Source organism: Acinonyx jubatus, chromosome B4, assembly GCF_027475565.1.
Source record: "Acinonyx jubatus isolate Ajub_Pintada_27869175 chromosome B4, VMU_Ajub_asm_v1.0, whole genome shotgun sequence".
In the NCBI taxonomy this organism is placed as follows: Eukaryota; Metazoa; Chordata; class Mammalia; order Carnivora; family Felidae; genus Acinonyx; species Acinonyx jubatus.
The window spans coordinates 66,246,011-66,268,561 of NC_069387.1; the positions used below are offsets into that span (position 1 = coordinate 66,246,011).

The 22,551-nt window shown below is 35.9% G+C and overlaps 1 protein-coding gene, 1 non-coding gene and 1 pseudogene across 2 annotated transcripts in view; 2 read left to right on the top strand and 1 right to left on the bottom strand.

Moving 5' to 3' along the window:
• The window catches only part of SLC2A13 (solute carrier family 2 member 13), a 373,732-nt gene that overhangs the window by 248,556 nt on the left and 102,625 nt on the right, over positions 1-22,551 (bottom strand). The window lies entirely within an intron of this gene.
• On the top strand, positions 2,318-2,457 carry LOC113593121 (small nucleolar RNA SNORA67). Its single transcript, XR_003413181.1, has one exon. It is a non-coding gene; the product is annotated as a small nucleolar RNA SNORA67 (small nucleolar RNA).
• On the top strand, positions 13,101-13,879 carry LOC128311009 (40S ribosomal protein S3a-like; annotated as a pseudogene).

The following is a 22,551-nucleotide window of genomic DNA, read 5'->3' on the forward strand; positions in this document are numbered from 1 at the left end:
TCAAAGGAAACTATAAAAAAATCATTAAATGCAGTTCCTGAATATTTCTGACATTGATCTGGTATAAAAAGTCAGGTGAACAGACACGTTTTCATTGCCTCAGACTACATTATGATCTTGTGTATAAAATTAACATCACAAAACACTGCCTTAACACAAAAGAACCATAGACTTCTACAGTTTTTACCATCCTCAAATATTTTCTCATTTCAGCCTCATGAAGATTCTGTGAGGTAGAGAAGGCAGGAAAAGATGAGAAAAATGAGTAAGAGTGAAGTTAAATGGCTTGCCCAAGGTCACAAATTAATAACCAAGGGAATAAAAATAAGAATGAAGGACTTCTGACATCTAAGCCAGCACTCTTTATTTTTGGGACTTAATGATATTCAGGGTATTGAAACCACAATCTTGCAAAATTCACTTTGTTTATTTTAGCTCCACGGGGATGTAAAGGTCTATAAATAAAATTTGCTGAAATTCTGCATATGACCACAAAATGATTTTAATCTGAAATAAAAAGAAATCTGATTTCTTCAACAAGTGTAACATTTTAAAGATATCAAAGCAAAAAAAAAAAAACAACAACAGGAATTCCCATAATTAATAATACAAGGCACAATTTAACCTAGCAACCAGATGGCATTATTAACTAGATGATAGTAGTCTACTACTTGCATTTTCCCTAGGCTATAAACATTTCTTCAACTAACTAAAATTAAGGAGAATTGAACTACTGGATAACTAGACTTTGATTAATCAGGTTAAAGAAATTAGGCTTATTTAGCATGAAGGGAAAGTCAACTATCTGAATATCAACTATGATAAAACTTGTTTCATCGAGCACTCATTATGTGCCAGGCTAAGTACTTTATTTACATGGTCAATCTTCACAAACCACTTTGCGAAGTGGGTTCTACCTCACACCCATTCTACAAATGCAGGAATAAAAGTGAGGTTAATATATTCAATAATCCATATTTAAAATGCGGCAGAGCTACAACTCACCCCCCCATCTGACTCCAAAGCCTGAACTGTCCATCACTCTACTGCTTGATTTCGAACATAAAGAATCAGATATTGCCTATCACAAATGAATACAGGTGATGGAATGGGCCAAAAGAGTAACAAAAATAAAATTTCCAAATAGCATGCACTGTTAAACAGAATGAATGAATGGGATTATGGAATTTCATGTAAAAGTTTTCAAAGAATTACCTTCATTAATTTATTCTATTACACAACAGAATTGTTGAGCACATGCCACAAACCAGGCACTCTCCTAGGTTCTCAAAACTTCTACAACATAACACAATCCCTTGCCTTGGAGGGTTTGAAGTTTTCTAAGGAAGATAAACATAGGAGAGACTTTAAAAGGTATTAATAATGGTAATAGCATAGATTAGGATTACACGACTGCTTTAGGAAAGGGTATCATAAAGCTATTTTTCATTCTCCTTGCAAACCAGTGACGTAGTAATATTCTGTTAGTTGAGAAAAGGCAAATTGCTGATGGGCCAAAGTTATGTGGAATACACAACTTTCTGACAGGCAGCCTTGATCCAAAGACAAAATTTCTACTATCTAAATAGTAAGTGAAGGTCAATCTTATGGTATAGTACTGTAAGGTCAATTTTAGATCTCAAAAAATTTTAAAGGAGAATTAATTGTATATCCTTCAGAATGTTACACACACAAAAAATTTTTTTGAAACTGACCTTTAATCATAATGTGAAAGAAAGAAATCAAGTTATACTGTTTTACAGAATCTGTTGATGAGCTGACCCTCCTACATCACAATGTCTGTCCCATAAGGACTAATGGAGCAAACTGGAGCTTATGTTTCAAAACCAGGAAAAGCTGCACCTCTTGCAAACAAATGATAATTTTTATCAAATGAGCATCACAAATGTAATAAGTGATCATGTCACCCTCTTTCCCCTGGCTATTAGCATTTTTTATAAAGTGACATTTAAATTTCTTTATACCTACCCTATTATACACATACAAGAATTGAAAGAGGCTTTTTTTAGAAATATACAAAGCAAATACAAATAACCCCCAAAAAAACATTACGTGATGAAACATGAGTTAGAGACTCTGGTTCTTCAAGTCTCATGGCTAAATGACTCAGCAGGTTAGCAATAAATAATAAGAAATAATGAAACCGGTAAGAGTTTCTAAAAGAGTTACATAAGCTTGCAGGTAAGATAATAGAATGTTATGTTAGTGACCTTCCAATAATGCCCACACAAGCACATTACAGTCCTTTAACACAAAATGCCCATTTGATCACTCATAGATGTTACATAGTGTGTTCTTCAAAGGTGAGCCTCTCTACAAGGTGCAACTAGTGACTTCCAACCCCCAGAAACATAGAAACCTGGGATAAAATCTGGAATGCTGAAGGTCTATGGGGGTAAGGTGATGTTTCCTTTTGACCTCTGACTGCCTACATATATGTCTCAGTCCTCCTGTCTCCCCATCCACACACTTGTCATTTTTCTTGACATGGACACAAACTGATGTGAAGCAGACTGCTTCAGCCATCAACCATGACTTCCCCACCAAAAAAGAAAACTATATCCAGAGTTGGTCATGGCAGACCTTTTAGCTATACAGGTGTGGCTATCAACAGAGTGACAGAAGACAAGAGCACCTCTTGGGACATGGAAACCATCTACAGTAACACATCCCCTCAATGTTGCTAACCTCAGTTGAGGGGGCTGTTGGGCCCAGTCAGGGTCTCATTCTTGGACCAGGGGAACCAGAAAGGGAGAAAGTTCAGATATTGAAATGTTTCAATTTCCAAAGTTCATTAAAATGCTTTTATTAAGATAAAATAGATAAAAGATCTATTATTGCATTATCCTGAACAAGTACTGTTACTGAAAACAGAAATACATGTGTATTTGTTAGTGATGCTCAATATTTTTGCATTTTTCTATCTATTGAGGCTTCAGTTGCAAATTCATATCTTTATATAGGATTTAAATTCTGTATATACTGCAATATATAAACAGAAATAGGTTATTTCTAATATTTATGTACTGCCTTGTCTGAATGTTATAGATGATATTTAAAAACAAAAAGCATGGGCGCCTGGGTGGCTCAGTCGGTTAAGCGTCCGACTTCAGCTCAGGTCACGATCTCACGTTCTCTGAGTTCGAGCCCCGTGTTGGGCTCTGGGCTGATGGCTCAGAGCCTGGAGCCTGTTTCCGGTTCTGTGTCTCCCTCTCTTTCTGCCCCTCCCCCGTTCATGCTCTGTCTCTCTCTGTCTCAAAATAAATAAACGTTAAAAAAAATTTTTTTAAAACAAAAAGCAAAGCAAAACAAAAAAAATTAAACTTTTCATAGATAATTGAAACTACTTACTTTAAAATCATCTTGTTCACATCTATTCACTCACCTACCTTCAGTTCATACTCTTTCCTCAAAATAAGAAATTTTCAGGTGAAAATATATTTCGAAAAATTTGAACACTGAAACACTCTCAATGTGAAACAATGTGTAGGATAATAGTTATTTATCTGCCTTACTCCATCTTACTAACCAACAATCAGAAATATTCCTTTCACACTAAATAAACCCCAGGATTGTGGGATGAGTCTCCCCTGTTAATTTTGAGTTGGGGGCATCTGGGTGGCTCAGCTGGCTAAGCATTCCACTTCAGCTCAGGTCATGATCTCTCTGTTTGTGCGTCTGAGCCCTGCATCTGGCTCTGTGCGGTCAGTGAGGAGCCTGCTTCAGATCCTCTGTCTCCCTCTCTCTCTCTCTGCCCCTCCCCCGCTCTCTCTCTCAAAAATAAATGAACATTGAATTTTTTTTAATTTATTTTGAGTTGGAGTACTTGAAATAGCTGTCAAATATAAAGAATTCACATTTTTTATGAGATAGTCAATCATACAAATCATAATGATTCTTACTGTGGAGTGACATCATCAAAAAGTAAAAATATTTTAGCAATTTCAAGAGTAAAATTTCTGGAGGTTTTTCAGTAACAAACTGCTAAGCAAAGAAAGTTATAAGTTTTTTTATTATTTGTAGTGATTATTATTGCAGTTTCTTTTTGTTAGTATTTCTACCTTCCTGTACTTAAAAAGACAAGGAGAATTGAAGCAGTTAACATATTTCTGGCTTGCAAATTAAATATTTGCTTATTCTATCACTTTATATATGAGAATATTTTATCTGAAAATTGGGCAAAGGAAGTATTTTACAATGAACAATTTCAAGATATGAATACAAATCAGTAGTACACAAAAAGGCTTTTTATTTTTAAAATAAATTTATATCTCCTTTGCCCATTTCTTTACACATTAATCCGCTCTACCTCTAGCAACAACTAATCTATCGGTGAGGGTTTTTTTACTCAAAAAAATGTTTTTTTAATGTTTATTTTTGAGAGAGAGAACACACCCAAGTGGAGGAGGGGCAGAGACAGAGAGGCAGACAGAATCTGAAGCAGGCTCCAGTCTCTGAGCTGTCAACACAGAGCCCCACATGGGGCTCGAACTCACAAACTGTGAGATCATGACCTGAGCCAAAGTCAGGTGCTTAATCGACTGAGCAACCCAGGCACCCCTATTATTATTATTATTATTATTATTATTATTATTATTATTATTTAATTAGAGAGATCACATGGTATTTGTCTTTATCTGTCTGACCTATTTCACCCAGTATAATGCCCTGAAGGTCCATACCTGTTGTCATAAATGGCAAGAGTTCATTCTTTTATACAGGTGGAAATATCCCATTATCTGTGTGTATGTATGTTTATCCATTCATTCACCAATGGATACTAAGGTTGTTTCAATATCCTGGCTATTGCAAATAATGCTGCAACAAGCATGGGGTGTACATATCTTTTTGAGTTACTGTTTTTGTCTTCTTTGGATAAATACCCAAAAATGTAATTGCTGGGTTAATGGTAATTCTACTTTAAAGTTTTTGAGGAAACTCCATACTGGTTTCCATAGTGGAGAAACTATTTATATTTCCAAATCCGTGCTAACACTTGCTATTTCTTGTCCTTTTAATAGTCGTTCTAATAGATATAAGGTGGTATCTCATTGTGGTTTTGATTTGCATAATTAGTCACAATGACTATGTTCAGCTTTTTTTCAAGTACCTGTTGGCTATTTGTAAATCTCTGAAAAAAAAAAAATCTATTCAGATTCAACACCCCACACACACACACACATTTTAAATCGATTGTTTGGTTTTTCACTATTGAGGGTTTTTTGAGGTCTTTATATATGTTGGAATCAGCCCCTTATCAGATTTAGGATTTGCAAACATTTAATCCCATTAAGATGCCTTTTCATTTTCTTGATGGTTTCCTTTGCTATGGAGAAGTTTTTAAGTATTATGTAGTCCCACTTGACTTATTTTTTCCTGTTGCTTTTGCTTTTGGTGTCAGATTAAAAACAATAATAATCACTGCCAAGACCTATGTCAAGGAGCTTACACCTTATGTTGTCTTCTAAGAGCTTCCTGATTGCAGGTCTTATATTCAAGTCTTCAATCTGTTTCGATTGTGAGTATGCTATAGAATGGTGGTCAACTTTCATTCCTTTGCATGTGGCTGTGCAGTTTTCCCAACACCATTTATTGAAGACACTATTCTTTCCAAATAATATATTCTTAGCTCCTTTGCTGTAAATTAGTTGACCATATATTGGTGTGTTTATTTCTGGGCTCTTTATTCTTTTCCTTTGATTTATGGGTCTGTTTTTATGCCAATACCATACAGTTTTACTTACTATAGTTTTGTCAGACAGTCTGAATCAGGGAGCATATGCCTCCAGTTTTATTCTATCTCAAAATTGCTTTGGCTATTTTGGGATTGTGTGTGTGTGTGTGTGTGTGTGTGTGTGTGTGTGTGTGTGTGAGATTACATATAAATTTTAGGATTATTTGTTCTATTTCTTTGAAAAATGTCATTGGAATTTTGATATAGATTGCACAGATTCTATAGACTGCTTTGGTTAGCATGGACATTTTAACAACATTGACTCTTCCAATTTATTTCTGTCTTCTTCAATTTATTTCATTAATATCTCACAGTTTTCAGCATACAGATATTTCACTTACTTGACTAAATTTATCCAAGGAAATTTATTATTTTTGATGCATATGTAAATGGGATTATTTTCTTTGTCTGAAAGTTTATTATCAGTGTATTGAAACACAACAAACAGAATTTTTGTGTACTGATTTTGTATCCTGAAACTTAATTCATCTATTAGTACTAATAGGTTTTTGGTGCAGTCTTTAGGATTTTCCAAATACATCATGCTATTTGCAAATAGTGACAGTTTTGTTAATTCCTTTTCAATTCAGATGCCTTTATTTCCTTTTCTTGCCTAATTATTCTAGTGAGGACTTCCAAAACTATGCTGAATAGCAGTGACAAGAATGGGCACCCTTGTCTTGTTCCTGAAAGAACAATATTAGTTGTGGCTTTGTCATATATGTCCTTATTGTATGAAGGTACATTCCCTCTATACCCATTTTGTTAAGAGTTTTTAATCATAAATGGAAGGTGAGTTTTCTCAAATGCTTTTTCTGCATTTTGAGATGATCATATAATTTTTATCCTACCATTTGTTAATGTGGTGTATCACACTAGTTCATTTACAGATGTTGAACCATCCTTGCATCCCTGGAATAAATATCCCACTTTATCATGGTACATAATCCCTTTTAATGCACTGTTGAATTCAGTTTGCTGATACATTGTTGAGGACTTTTGCATCTATGTTCTTCAAGGATATTGGCCTGTAATTTCTCTTCCTCTGGCACCCCTGTCTGGTTTTGATATCAGGGCAATGTTTTCTTGTTTTTCCTGTCTGGATGATTTATCCACTGATGTCAATGGGGTATTAAACTCATTAGTATGTAATGCTGCCTATCTCTCCCTTTAAGTCTATTAATATTTGCTTTTGTATATTTAGTGCTTCTATGTTGGGTACATAAATAGTTACAAATGTTATATCTTCCTGCTGGATTGAGCCCTTTATCATTATGTAACACCCATTTGTCTATTACAGTCTTTGCTTTAAAGTTCAATTTGTCTGATATAACTACTCCAGCTTTCTGTTGGTTTCCATTGACATAGAATATCTTATTCTATCCCTTCACTTACAGTCTGTGTGTGTCCTTACACGTAAAGTGAGTCTGTTGTAGGTAGCATACACATGGGTTTATAATTTTAAGTCCCACAACACTCCAACCAACAGAGAAAGAGTTCTTAAACAGTTACCTCCCCCAGTGCACAGCAAGAGGCAACAGACCCAGGAGCTTAGTCTTTCTGTGAATAGGGCCTATTAGGTAATCATTGTGGCTGTGACCTAAGGTGCAGGCTTCTAATTAAACATGCAGCATCTAAGGGCTGATTCGAATCCTTTCCAGAGACCTTGAATGGCAGGAGCTACCTTTGTTAACTGTATCTGCTGTGCTCCAGAGGGCCAATGTCTCCTTTGGGGGTTGGGGAAATGCCCTACACAGAGCTGGTGTCCTAGTTTTTACGTCTGGCTCCATGGTTTTTACAGTCACTGCCCAGTGGACATCCCTTGACCTCCAGGCTCTGGTGGCCAGGGGAGCTTGCCTTTCTAGGTCCTATGATATTGTGGCAATCAGATAAATAGTTGTTGGCAGGCTGCCACACTCAGGGCACTACAAAGACAGCAGATTTACGCACACCCCTGATTTTCGGTGAAGGAAGCCTCTGTTTGTCCTGAAGCTTTGGCCTGAGGGGCAGGTTTGGCATATACCTGGTGGACTTTAGAGATATTTCTAAGAAACTCAGGTTACAGAGGCTATCTTGGTACTCTGCCTTCCTGCAGCTCACCAGTATCTTCTATAAAAGAGCTTACGCTCGTCTAGAACCTCAATTTCTATAACTGCCACCATAATGGGATTTAGGTTTATAGTCCCACAGGACTGTATGTATCTGCACACTTTAAAAACTGTTGCCTGATGACCTGGCTTCCAGTTAGTCTGAATCTAGGTGCTGAGAACTTCCCCTTAAGGACACTGACAGGTCCTGGCATATTCTCAACTACTGAGAGCTATTAAAAATATAAAAGGTCAGGGCACCTGGGTGGCTCAGTGCTTGACTTTGGCTCAGGTCATGATCTCATGGTTCATGAGTTTGAGCCCTGCATCAGGCTCTGTGCTGACAGGTCAGAGCCTAGAGCCTACTTCAAATTCTGTGTCTCCCTCTCTCTCTGCCCTGCTTGTGCGTGTGTGCACTTCCTCTCTCAAAATTAATAAATGTTAAAAAAAATTTAAACAGGGGCGCCTGGGTGGCTCAGTCGGTTAAGCGGCCGACTTCGGCTCAGGTCATGATCTCGCGGTCCATGAGTTCAAGCCCCGCGTTGGGCTCTGTGCTGATAGCTCAGAGCCTGGAGCCTGTTTCAGATTCTGTGTCTCCCTCTCTCTGACCCTCCCCTGTTCATGCTCTGTCTCTGTCTTAAAAATAAATAAACATTAAAAAAATTTTTAAACATATAAAAGTCTGCTTGGACAAGCACAAAAGTTTGAGATAAGACAAAGATTTAGGGCACAGCTGAAAGACAAGTTTGTTCCCTACACAAGGCCACTCCTTCAAGAATTGGAGAGGTGGTTGTTTTATCTACTGTACAAAAAACAACAGAGAGACAAGCAAACTGAAAAAAACAGAGAAATATATTCTAAATGAAAGAACAAGATAAAACTTCAGGAAAAAAACCTTAATGAAACAGAATTTACTGATAAAGAGTTCAACATAATGGTTACAAAGATGCTCATCAGACTGTGGAGAAGAACAGATGAACACAATGAGAACTTCAAAAACAAGATAAAAAATACAAGAAAGTACCAAACAAATGCCACAGAGCTAAAGAATACCATAAAATAACTGAACTGAAAAATACATTAGAGGGGTTCACCAGCAGACTAGATGAAGCAGAAGAGAGGATCAGTCACCTGAACGACAAAGCAGTAGAATTCATTCAATCAGAGCAGTCAAAAGAAAAAAAAAGTGAAGACAACTGAAGGTGTTTATAGGACAAAATTACATGGACTACATTCATATTAGAGGTCCCAGAAGAAGAGAGAGGGAAAGGCACAAAAATCTTGTTTTAAGAAATAATGGCTAAAAATTTCCCTAACCTGGAGAAGGAAACCAACAGCCAGATGCAGAAAGTCCAGGAAGTTCCAAACACAATGAACCCAAAGAGACTCAGAGACACACTGTAATTAAAAAGTCAAAATTTAAAGACAAGCAGAGAATATTGAATGCAGTAAGGGAAAACAACTTGTTATGTACAAGGGAATCCCCATAAGACTATCAGCAGAGCTTTCAGCAGAAACTTATAGACCAGAAAGGAGTCGCATGACATATTCAAAGTGCTTAAAGAAAAGAAAATCCCAATAAAAAATACTCTACCCAGGAAAGTTACCATTCAGATCTGAAGAAGAGATAAAGATATTTTTAGATAAGCAAAAGCTAAAGGAGCTCACAACCACTAAACAGGCTTTACAAGAAAAGTTAAAGGGACTTCTTTAGTCTAAAAAGAAGTGCACTACTTACAATAAAACCTACAAGAGAATAAATCTCACTACAAAAGTAAAAATACAGTAAAGATAGTGGATTAATTACTTGGGATACTCAAGTAAAATTGACACTGAAATTGTAAAATACAGAGGGAGGGAGAAATATTGAGGTTTAGACTGGGACCAATCTTAAGTTGATAACAACTGGTAAGAGACTATTATAGAAATAAGTGGTGTGTGTAAACCTCATGGTAACTAATCATAAAGCAAAAATCTATAATAAATACATAACCAATAAAGAGAAAAGAATGTTAAGTATACCACTAAAGGAAGTCATTAAACCACAAAGGAAGAGAATAAGAGAAGAAAAAAGGAACAGAGAAACTATAAAAACAAGTAAACAATGAACAAAATAGCAATAAGTACACACCTATCAATAATTAAATGTAAATGGACTAAACTCTCTAATCAAAAAACACAGAGTACCTGAATGGAAAAGGCTTTTTGCAAGGGGTTAGAGCTATTTCTTTCTTGTGTGGCTCGTATTACAGATACTCTGAAATTGTTCTTCAAAGATGGCTGCTCGACTTCATACAAGTTAGAATTTATTCATTCTGCAACTTCTCACATCAGTATTTGTCTAATTCCTGGTCTCTGTAGGTTATAGTTATCAGGGGAAAAATCAAAAGTACCTTGAGAAAATTTCCAAAAACTACATGCCTCAACATAAATTTGATCAACTGTGGTGACACACTATGTTTATATGGTGGTTGTAGGCAAAGGCAGGTGCCACCCACTACCACCACCACAAAAAACAATAATTTGACAGAGAAAAAAAAGTTTTTCCTCAATACTGGAATTGAGCAGAGCAAAAAATACACCACATGAGATTGCGATCTACAAGGTAAGTATGATTAATAATTCAAAACACAAACTATGAATAATTTAAATCTGTGATGTATGAGAAAGGGATACTCACTTAATGAATCTTACCACCCTATTCTATTTTCCACCTTTACCTTCTCCCCCAGTGAAGAATGATGGGGGCAGAACAGGCAGAAATGTTTCAAAACTATTTAGAAATGGAAAAGTATATATAGTTCACCAAATACAATTTTGTAAATCAAGTTATGTAATCAGGAATAGAAATGATTTCTAAAAAAAGTAACACCTATTGAGAAGGACTTATAAATTATGTTATCCTCAACTTCTGCTTTAAGCAGAACAGTATATTAATTATTCTAGTAACTACGGTCTTAGATAAATTTCAATACATATGTTTTTTATAACAGTGCTAGCTTCCTAAGAAAATAATGGGTATCTCCAAAGACCAATGAAGATGAGATACAAAAACAACATTTAACCAAATAATAAATGGGAGCTGACAGCAAAAACCAAACTTAAAAGTTAGAGTTAGGCAAATACCTGTAAGTACTCTTGAATCCTTAAGCGTAAACCTTGGGCATGCTACACAGTGGGACAGCAAATTCTGAGACTCTTAGTAAGGTGGATTATTGAAGGGGCTAAAAATCCCAAATCCCTATTATGCCTTAACCCCTGGTATAAAAAAAACAAATCCTCCCCAAATAAAAGAAACCCACAATAAGTATTGTTTTTTCAACTTTAACACATGCACTGAATCTACAATTTATTGAGCTCTTACAATTTTTTTTCATTTTCTCATAATACCACCAACAAAAATACCACAAAATGAGAGCAATTATTGTTCCCATTTTATAGATGAAGATGAGGTATAGAAAGTTTTAGTAACTTTTAGATATCCAAAGACACAAAGCTAGTAACAGCTACAGGTTGGAGGAAAGCTCAGGCAGCCTAATTCCAGAGCAATATTCTAACTGTCACTTATTCTGCTCCTTGTATTTATGCAAATAATAATTATAACAATAAACATCTTTATGTGATTTTTATCTGTCTAGTGCCATTTTAGATGTACTAATTTAATTCTCACCACAATCCAGTGAAGTTTACAGATGAGGAAACTGAGGTAAGGAGAGGTTATGCAACATATAAAGGTCACCCAGCTCCTTAACAGAGATGGGCTCTGAAGCCAGGCGCTCTTACTTCTGAGCTTATGCTCAGAACCACCTCACCATTCTGCTTCCTGAATACTGGTTCATTTAATCCATTTATCAACTCTAAGAGAGTTTCCATCCCTGTCCTTCAAAGCTGATTCTACAGAAGAAGTAAATAAATCTGCATAAAAAGGCAGGAGGCTTCTGGGGGGCAGCAGATCAAGACCCCTTTCTCAACTCCTTTAATAGTGAAGTTAGAAAAATGTATCCAGGGACATGTTTTCACAGCAAACCAGGAGGCCTCCTGACAGCAGTTTAGTGGCAGGGATATAAAACAAGATCTCTGAAATAAAAATATATACACTGAGGAAGGAGAGCACCCAGGCTGGTGACCTGTGTCCCACACCAGGATTTGAGGGCTTGTGGAGACAGAAAGCTCAATATAGCAGAACATATGACTACTGCAAGGTATGCCTCTGGACTGGGAGGTGCTGTACTTTAGAGGCCAACAGTGGAGTCTAGGTTTATTGAACCAAAAAAAAGTTGTAATCTGGTGTTGCAGGCAAAGGAAGGTGCCTCCCACCACCACCACCACAAAACAAACAAACAAAAAAGGAAAGAAAGAAAAAACAAACAAAACAACCTACTTTCTACTCCCTCATCTCTAGAACCTTCACACATATGGCATTCTTTATTCTCATTATCTATCATTTATCATCTTTTCATTACATTACATGGCCAAAGAGACTTCCAGATGTGATTAAGGTTTTGGATCTTAAAATAGGGAAATTATCTTGCACTATCTGGGTGCACTCAACCTAATAATCACCTAAGCCCTTAAAGAAGAAGGAGGCAGAAGAGTCTGAGAGATGCGGCAGAAGGAGAGGTTGGACAGACTTGAAGGGTGAGAAGGACTCAGGCCGCTCTGGCTGCCTCTAAAGCAGGGGATCACAAACCATGGAATGCAGGCAGCCCCTAGGAGCTGAGGATGAACTGCAGCAAGGAAAGGAGGATCTCAATCTAAAGCCACATGGAAATGAATTCTGCCAACAACCTGAATGAGCCTGGAAGCACATTTCCCTCCAGAAGCTCCAGAAAAGAGTCCAGACTGGCAAACACCTTGCTCTTGTTAAGACACAAGAGGAATCAGACAAGACAACCTACACTCCTGACCTACAGAACTGAGCCATCGTAGATTTGTGGCAATTTGTTTCCATACTACAGGAAACTAATACGTATTAGTAGCCAGGTGGAACATCTTTGCAACCTGGACAGGAACCAAAAAGCCCATTGTTGGCAATGAATTCCACCACAGGAGTGCGCCAATGTAATGCCAGTTCCCACCCCACCCCCACTCTACAGTCTGAGTATAGCCCCAGATTTTCCAGAATATTCAATTAACACAATGAGGTGAAGTTTAGGGTAATTCTCAACGTGGTGCTAAACAGACAAGTAAGGGTTTAAGTGACTTGACCTAAAGAATAAATTTAAACAATGCTCCCTTTTTGCTCTCTGAGCAGCACCATGGCAGTTGGGGGTGCCGGGGGGGGGGGGGGGAGTGCGAAGCACCTTATGAGAAGTGGCAAAAAATGGACCAAGAATAAAGTTAGATCCATTTTCTAACAAAGAGTGGTTTCATGCGAAAGCACCAGCTTTGTCAATTTAAGAAATTTCAGAAAAATACTAGTCACGAGACTCCAGGGGATCAAAATGGATGGGATGGCCTCAAAGGTTTCTGAAATGAGCCTTGCTAATCTGCAAAATGATAAGTTTGCATTTAGAAAATTCAACCTAATTACTGGAATGTTCACTGCATGAACCATGACAAAAATGCTCCACGGTCAAAAAAAAAAAAAAAATGGCAGATCATGACTCAAGCTCATGTTGATGATGTCAAGATGACAGATGGTTATTTGTTTCAACGGGGGTTAGTTTTACCTAAAAAACATAACAATCAGAGTCTGAAGACCTCTTATGCTCACCACCAAATCGAGACAACGGAGATCATGACTTGAGAGATGCAAATGATTTGAAAGAAGCGGTCAATAAATGGACTACAGATAGCACGGGGAAAGATCCAGAAAAGGCTTGCCAATCGATCTTCTCTGTGATGCTGTCATTAGAAAGGTAAAAATGCTCAAGAAGCACAGTTTGAACTGGGAAAATTCAGGGAGCTTCCCAGTGAAAGTAATAGTTTTGGAAATGCTACTGGGGATGGGACAGGTGTTAAAGTCGAATGAGGTATAAGATGTGAACTACCACTCTAAGAATCTGTTTAAAATTCAGACTTTTAATGGTGACAAATAAAAAAAAAACTTTATTTGCAAAAACAAAAAAAAAATTGAATAAAATAATGTGACCTGGTTTGTAATTATGAGATTGTAAAGCAAGTCAAATAATTTTAAATGTATAATGGTAACTCATTAAAACAATTCTAGTGTTGAAATGTATATAAGCTCAGTTTCTCATTCATAAAATCTCCTTAAAATGCGGTAAAACTACATCAAATCAAACATCTTTTTTTTTTTTCACTTGGGCAGTAAGTTTGAAGCACATATGGTGGTGATACATAAGTCACACCCAAACTTTGACAAGTCCTAGAATTAATCCAGCCTCCCACACACATACTAGAAAAATGCTGAAAAGCCCTGGTCCTTTCAGTGCCATTTGGCACACAAATTAGACCAGGAGCTGTATCCGGTAATTCTCTATTCTACACCAATCACCATGGTTGGTCCTTTAGAAACTTCATCTCATGTAATCCTCACAACTCAGTAAAATAGGCATTGCTATTCCCATTTTTTTCAATCAAAACATTAAGAGAGAAGTTGAGAAACTTGCCCTATTTTACCCAGGTAATAAGAGCTCTTACTGAAAAGCTGATCCATCTCTGTATAGAGACCATAACCAAGATGATTTATCCTCATTCATATGCAAAATACTTTAGTAGAAATCCTGAAAGGCTATGAGGTGGCAATACTATCCCATCAATCAATTCGCCTCTCTTTCTGTCATCCTTTCTACTTCTCACTTTACAGCCCGTATGTCTCTCCCTGCATTTCAATATACAGTCCCATTTAAAACATAAAAAAAGAAAAAGTATGTAAAAAGTAAAAATCCTTTGGTTAATGTTATGATAAACCATCTTCAGAACAATTAATCACAAATATTGGTATTCTTTATTTTATCATCTTTTGATTAAATTACATATATATGTTTTTTTTTTTAAATCTTCTTAAATGAATAAATTTTCAAAATTGCCTTTTGAAGAGACAGAGAAACATTGACAGAAATTAGGGTTACATCCTTATATCCAGTAGTTTGTACTATCCATTCTCTTCCTCTCTTCTCTTTCTCAGCTGTCCTGTCTCTTCTCTCCTATCCTTATTGCATATACATTAGCAGTCCTACTTAGAGATAGCAGAATAAACTCATGTTTGGCTTAATAAAGACACAGATGGTTACATATAGAATTACTTATAGACATTTGTATCTACATGGAATTGTAAACACAGACATTTCCTTGCTCAGTTCAAAGGGCCTAGAAGCAGCTAACACCCAAACAGCAATGAACACATGGAGTGCTAGATCTTGGTTTCTACTTTTCTCCAATAAAAGGAACTTGAAGAAATTGCTAATTCTAGAACTGGGGCAGAAGATATAAGACATAACTCTAGAGCATTCTGCAGTGCCAGAAAGTAAGGAAACGCTTTAAAAAACACACACAAAAAAACCCACAATGATGGAAGTATGTCAAAGGGATATAAGGGCCAACTAAAAGAGCTTCCAGTGTCCAAGCCTGAACAATTTATGCAACAAAATACACTGGAGTATAGCTTGAGTTATAAAGTAAATATCCATGAGTCACATGTGACATAATACATAAATGGAAGAGAACAGACAAATCTCTCATGTAGAAGAATTACAAATAATGTATGTAGATCATTGTCCTCAAAGAGGGGGAGTGTAATTTCCGCACCTTAACTAAGGGCTGTGTGTGACTCATTTCCAAAAAGTACAGTACAGAAGAGAAGTGACGAAGAGTGACTTTACCATGGAGCAACCTAATAGGGTCAAAGTCAACATGAGCAGTGGTAAGTCATGTTGATAATATGTACCCTTGATGTGATGTAATGACAATGGCAGTCTATCTTTGTGGTCTTCCTCCCCAAAACTCATAACTCCAGTTCATGAGAAAAAAATAAGGTAAATCCCAACTGAGGACGCTTCTGAAAAATATCTGACCAGTCTTCTTAACACCTACAAGGGTCATCAAAATCAACGAAGGTCTGAGAAATGGTCATGGTCTAGAGGAGCCTAGGTAATGATGACTAAATGTAATGTGAGATCTTAGATGGATCACTGGAAGAGAAAAAAGGCCATTAGGTAAAACTAATGAAATATGGATAAAGTATGAGGTGTAATTAAAAATAATTATATCAGTTCATCAACTGAGCAAAAGTACCATACCAACAAAGGATACGGAAAATGGGGTGTGGGGCATACAGAATTCTTTGTACTATCTTTGCAATTTTTGTATAAATTTAAAACTATTCTAAAAATAGTTTAATTTTTAAGACAACTGATAACTCCTAGAAGAGAGGCTTTATAAGAAACGTCATCACAGTATACTACTTGTATTTCTGTAGTAAATCAAAGTTACCAAATTACAATAATGTAAATAGTGATTATAAATTCATAAGTAATAGATCTATATTGTGATGGTGGAAGTAGGTATGTGAAAGTTATAGTAAAGCATAAGATAAGTCCATATTTATCAGCCAATCCTCATTTTCCATAGTCATAATAGATACTGCCTAAAATCAGTAAGAAATAACCATATAAACATATTATTTTATATTTGAAGGTGAGTATCTCCTAAGAGCGTAAAAGGGTTTGCTCTGTGCAACAAGATAATGGGAGATGAGATAGCTTGGACACTGATCTTTTTGTATTATAAGTCTTTTGAACTACTTATTTAAAAAATAAAACAAACAAAACTTTGGCATCTGCTGCTCTCATAGTTCTTAAAGTAAACATAAAAGTTTTAATAAGAAAAAGAAAAAAAATGGGTTGAGTAAATTGATTTATAACCTACAGCAGGATTAAATATTTTTCTATTAAGTAGCAGAATCAGAAAGAGAAACCTGTCTGCATGAGTTCAGAGTTCATGTGCTTGCCTTTATGTTAAACCTTTTCATGTGGTTGTGTAGAAAACAGTATCACTGTACTATAGGAAACAATTAATGAACTGCAGGTATTGTAACTAAGGGATGACATAATTTTTCTTATAACTGAAGAACTTCTTGCCAAAAGGAATTTGTTACTCTTAATTCTTCTACCTTCCACCTATCCTTTCCCAGTTAAAGTCAACATAAAGAAGACAGTTCTAACTGGTATCTTGGACCACCCATAAAGGAATGAATTTGAGATTTTTGATGTTATTTTATAGGACTTATGTCAACGGCCCTAGAAATATGTGTAGTTGATAAAGTATGCATCTAAATTATCTCCTCTCAAAGAAAATCTTGTACATAATTTTATTAAACAACAGATTGAACATGGAATTGTTAATTTCAATTTTAAAATGGAAATTGTCTCTGCCCAAATCTATCATGCTTATACAAGCAATCTGTAGTTTATACAGAGATACCGACAACTTAAAAGTTGAATAACAAGGTTTTATCTGTTCTTTTCTCTTCCATTTATAGTTCATCAAAAATTAAAAAGAATTACCACATGACCCAGGAATGTCACTTCTGCGTATATGCCCAAAAGAAATGAAAGTAGGAACTCAGATATAGGTATCTGCACACCTGTTTTCACAGCAGCATTATTCACAGTAGCCAAAAGGTGGAAGTAACCCAAGTGTTGATGGAAAGATGAATGATTAAGCAAATGTAGTAATTATATATAATACACACACACACACACACACACACACACAAAACAGTATTATTCAGCCCTTTTTTAGCAATTAAATTCTAACATATGCTACAACATGTATGAACCTCAACAACACTATACTAAGTAAAATGAGCTAGTCACAAAAGACAAATATTGTATGATTCCACTTATATGCAATATCTACAATAGTCAAATTCATAAAGACAGAAAGTGAATGGTGGTTGCCAGGGGCTGGGGGGAAGAATGAATGGGAAGTTACTATTTAATGGATAGAGAGTTCCAGTTATGCAAAATGAAGAGTTCTGGAGCTAGAGGTGGTGATGATAGCATAATATTATGAATGTAGTTGATAGTACTGAATTGTAACATTTAAAATGTAAATTTTATGTTGTCTTTTTTACCATAATGGGAAAAAAAATTTTAATTCCAACTTTCCAAGTTCAGTGATCCTTTGGTAAATTTTGGTCAACCCTAATTTATCTGAAATCACTTAACATAGTTGACAAAGACACTCTTTTGCCAGAAACAAATTGGAATTTGAAATTAGGCAAAATGTTTGCCTTTTGAGATTTTAAAAAATCAGGGTGCCTGGGTGGCTCAGTTGGTTAAGGGTCAACTCCTGATTTTGGCTCAGGTCATGATCTCACAGCTCATGGGATCAAACTCCATGGGAGGCTCCGTGCTGACAGCACAAAGCCTGTTTGGGATTCTCTCTCTCCCTCTCTCTCTGCTCTTCCCTCCCTCCCTCTCTCTCAAAAGAAATAAATACACTTAAAAAAAATCACCAAAGGACTTTAAAAAAAACCCTATAGCTCTGGTATGAAGAGATCTCTAAATCGAAGTACTCTGCTTTATAGTTGAAAGAACAGATGAAAGGGCAGAGTCAAATTCATCTGAGGTTCTTCCATGTGGACAAAAACAAATTCTTCTGGAGATATGACTGAACTTCAACATTGGTAATGAGCATTTGAGGCCTCCTAGTAATCCTGAAGACAGTTTCAAAAGTCTATGTGGGTAAGCAGCTGGAAGGGTGGGTAGGTATGGTGATCACTTCTAAAAAAAAAAAAAAAAAAAAAACTTAGAAAGGGAGACCCTATTATCAGTGATTCTCAAAGAGTAACATGTAGATCTGAAGTGGTTCTCAAAAGACAGCCAGAAAAAGCAGTGTCATCATCACCTGAAAACCTGTTCGAAATGCAAATTCCTGGGTCCATTTCAGATCTCAGGGCACTGGGCCCAGCAATCTGTGCTTTAAGGAGCTCTCCATGCACGGGATTCTGATGCATACTAATTGAGATCCACTGCACATTAGCAGCACTAGAAGGCTTCTGAGGTCGGGTCCCAGCTCACAAAGTCTGAAATAATAGATTTTGCTTATTTAAAATATTAGTTTAGATTCTTTGTATTTCACAATGTTAAGTCAGGGTTGAGAAACAGGTTTTTAAATACTTTTATAACGTCACTCAAACAGGGGTAAAAATTTCGGAAGGAAAAACAGTATATAAATGTTTTAAGCCTAAAAATATTCAACTTCCTGCCTAATAAACATATATTAATAACTCAAATAACCACAGAGTCAACTAACACTTAGGGGAAATTTAAAGTTGAAATTAGTAACCCAGGATTATGATAAAACTAAAAGATTTTAGACAAGTCTAAAGAGAGAAATTAAATGAAAAATTATTTTTTCCATAAAGAAATTTTGAAATATAGAAGTTATAACAGAGCGGTAAGAAAATAGACTTTGCAACTCAGGTACACGTGGGTGAGAGTTTTTGGTTCTGTCATCTATCAGCTCTAACATTTGGCTAATTTTTTTTTTCCTTCCTAAGCCTCCATTTCTCATTTGTAAAACAGTCAATATTATGAACCTGTATCAAAAAGATGGAAAAACTAAATAAAGCATGAAAAGCACTTAGCATAGTAATTGGCACATAGCTTATGCTCAATAAGTGTAGACTTATTAGTAAGAAGAAAATCGCATTAAAATGAAAATACAGTAACAGAACAATGAGTAAATTCTAGGAGTTTGGTAAAATGTCTTTCTGATATTCTAAGCTAAGGAAAAATTAATTAAAAGCTAAGAAAAAAAATAATGTAACAAGATAGCAATACTGAGAATGTAGGGGAAGTTCTCCATAGCTAATGTGTAGGAAGCAAGTAGGTATAGACATCACATTCACAGCCCCCCCACCCCACCCTTTACTCTGTAAGTGGAGCAATCACCTGTTCACTCAGGTATCTCTTAAGAAAAATACTTGGCAAGAGTTATAAAACTCATTCCCATATTGTGGTCTCAAACGTGGATAACAAATTCTTACTCTCTTGGACATCGAGATCGTATTCTTAATTTCTTCATTAAGTTAATCACTGATAATGAAAAGAAATCCCCAACTGAGCATCTGTAACGTGATCAGACGTGCATGTACTTCTGAATTTTCAAGCCTGCAGCAGTGCGTCATTAATTCATAACGAAGATGAGCCAAATCTTCTAATGAGTAAATGGACATGTGTGTCCAACTCTTCATTTACTTTATTTTTGCTAAACCTGACTGAGCATATGAATTTCTTGAAACTACCACACCACTCCCATCCCCATGATGCAGCTGACAAGTGGCCACTGTGCAGGTTCACAAGCACATGCTGGGGTCTTGGGAGGAGAGCAGTCATTTGCTCATTTGCTATTAGAAGTAGAGCTGATACAATCACTGGTAGTTTTCACTTTCTTAATAATTTAGGTTACTCTTCAAACTTTCTATGATAAGGATGTATTACTTTAAAAATGTGAAAAATCTGGAAAACAAAAAGTCAGGAGACAGTTTGTGAATAAATGAAAATAAAAGTATAAGTGTTCTGAAGCTTGGTAAGCTCTTTTGATTACTTTAAAAAAGCATACAAAATTAACTGTGATTGTCTGCCACAAAACTATTTTATCTACAATTATGCCTGAAAGCAAATGAAATTTTTTTTAAGAATTATTAAAATTAAGCATACCTCCAGAAAGGAGACTCACATGATTTTTAAATGATGGTGGGAAAGAGATTACGTTAACATAGCATGTTGAAGAGTGTATATGGTTCTAAAGAGGTTAAGCTTTGTTTTGAATTCTTAGCTCTCTTACTTCTTAACAGGGTAATCATTGGGAAAGTTACTTACCTTCTCTATCAATTTTTACAACTATAAAATGAGAATAATATTGATTTCTTACTCTTGCTAATAAATATTAGAGGAAAAAATCATGGGTACAACACCCCACACACAGAAGCCATTAAATGAGCAGGGTATAATTATTCAAGCAAAGAAATACCATCCAGATAAGGAAGATAGGAAAGAGATGATCACTCCTAAAGTTTTCTACATACAAGTGTGCCTTACCGATTCTACATTTATGACACACAGTGGGATTTACAGGAAAACCTAGATTTTAAATCTAAGCCCTTTCCACTTGTCAGGTAATTAAACAATATTCAAAGATCTAAAGCATTAATATAGATATAATTCTAAAATTATATCCAACATAGATATAATTCTAAAAGAATCAGTCACTCAAAACATTTCAAGAAAGTAGTTAATGAAGTGTTTTTTGTTTTTTTTTTTTTAATTTTAGACTGAATATACTAACACACCTGCTAAAATGATTCCTTAGGAGATAACACGTTTAGTTTGAAACTTTGTTACTCAAGTAGAAGCAACAGAGGAGCCAAAAGGATTTTCCTAAGGTAGCAAAAGCAGGAGAGGTTACAGAGGAAGCTCCAGGGAAAAATATTAAATATTAAGAGTACAGAGAAACAAATCAATGCTTCACATCATATGGTGACATCTAAGACACCTTCAATGTCGAAAAAGCATTGATTCTGCAACTTCTGTCCCCCACACCACGTAGTGCAGAAAGAACCCACCATGGAAACAAATGAACCAAGACATCAATGCAATGCTTGTATACGAATGGTCTCCAATTCTACCTCTAGGACCTAAATAAAAGGAGAAGGAGAAGCATACGTGCAAGAGTCATTATAATGTACCTATATTATACACTATTCATACCTGGAATATCATATAGCAACTGAAAAGATGAAGTCGATTTATAGAAGATCTGATTCAAATGGACTCAACTTGACTAAAGAAAGCAAACAAGTAACTAAACAAGACATGCAGTGTGATACCATAACAATAAAAATTCTATTGAGCTCTGTATGTGCGTCTGGAAGGATACATTACTGGTCACATGAGATGGACAAAGAGGAATTTAGCTTCATCTGTAATGCTGTAATCTTTTCAGGGGAGGCAGTACTTCTGTATTACTTGTTGAGACACTTTAAAAAGAAAGAAGAGAGCATGATGTCTTCCATTATAAACATTTAATCCTTTCTTTTACTAGCCAAATAAGATGTTTACGGCTATAAATTGTTGGGGTACTATCTGCAACACTGTGACGGAAAATGGAAATAAAACATATAAAGTATTTATGAAAATTAACAAAAAAATAGCAAGGGTTAATTTATATTCAAGAGATAGTCACTCTGTTTTTTGTTTTGTTTTGTTTTGTTTTTTTCCCTGAGCTCAGGATTCAAAGCCCCACCAGTCAGCTCTCATGTCTGACTCAGGGCAAAGATAATGAAAAGTCATCCTGCAATCATCCAGACTGACAAAAGTCTCTTACTTCGGCTCTAACAGAATTCTGAAAATAAGTGATTCAACTACACTTCTGATATACTCTATTTTTACTTATTTAATTCTGAAAGACTGTGACACATTACCTCTAATGTATATAGCCACATGGAAAATGTAAGGGAGAAAATATGTGAACTAAAAAGGAAGCAAATTACTCTTCAACACTTCAGTACTGAATCTGGCAAGAGACAGACCTTATGTTGGTGTTTGTGGAATCAAGAACTAAAGCAGTATCTTCTTAAGATATAAGGTGGTGTTAAGCAAGGAAAATTATTCACAGACTTCCCTGAGCCGAGAGCTGTTTGGCTCCAGAAGTGACAAAAGCAGAATATCTAATTATGTTCTTCTTTTTTGTTTCTCACCAGAAAATACAGTAGAAGCCCTGTCTGATGCACTA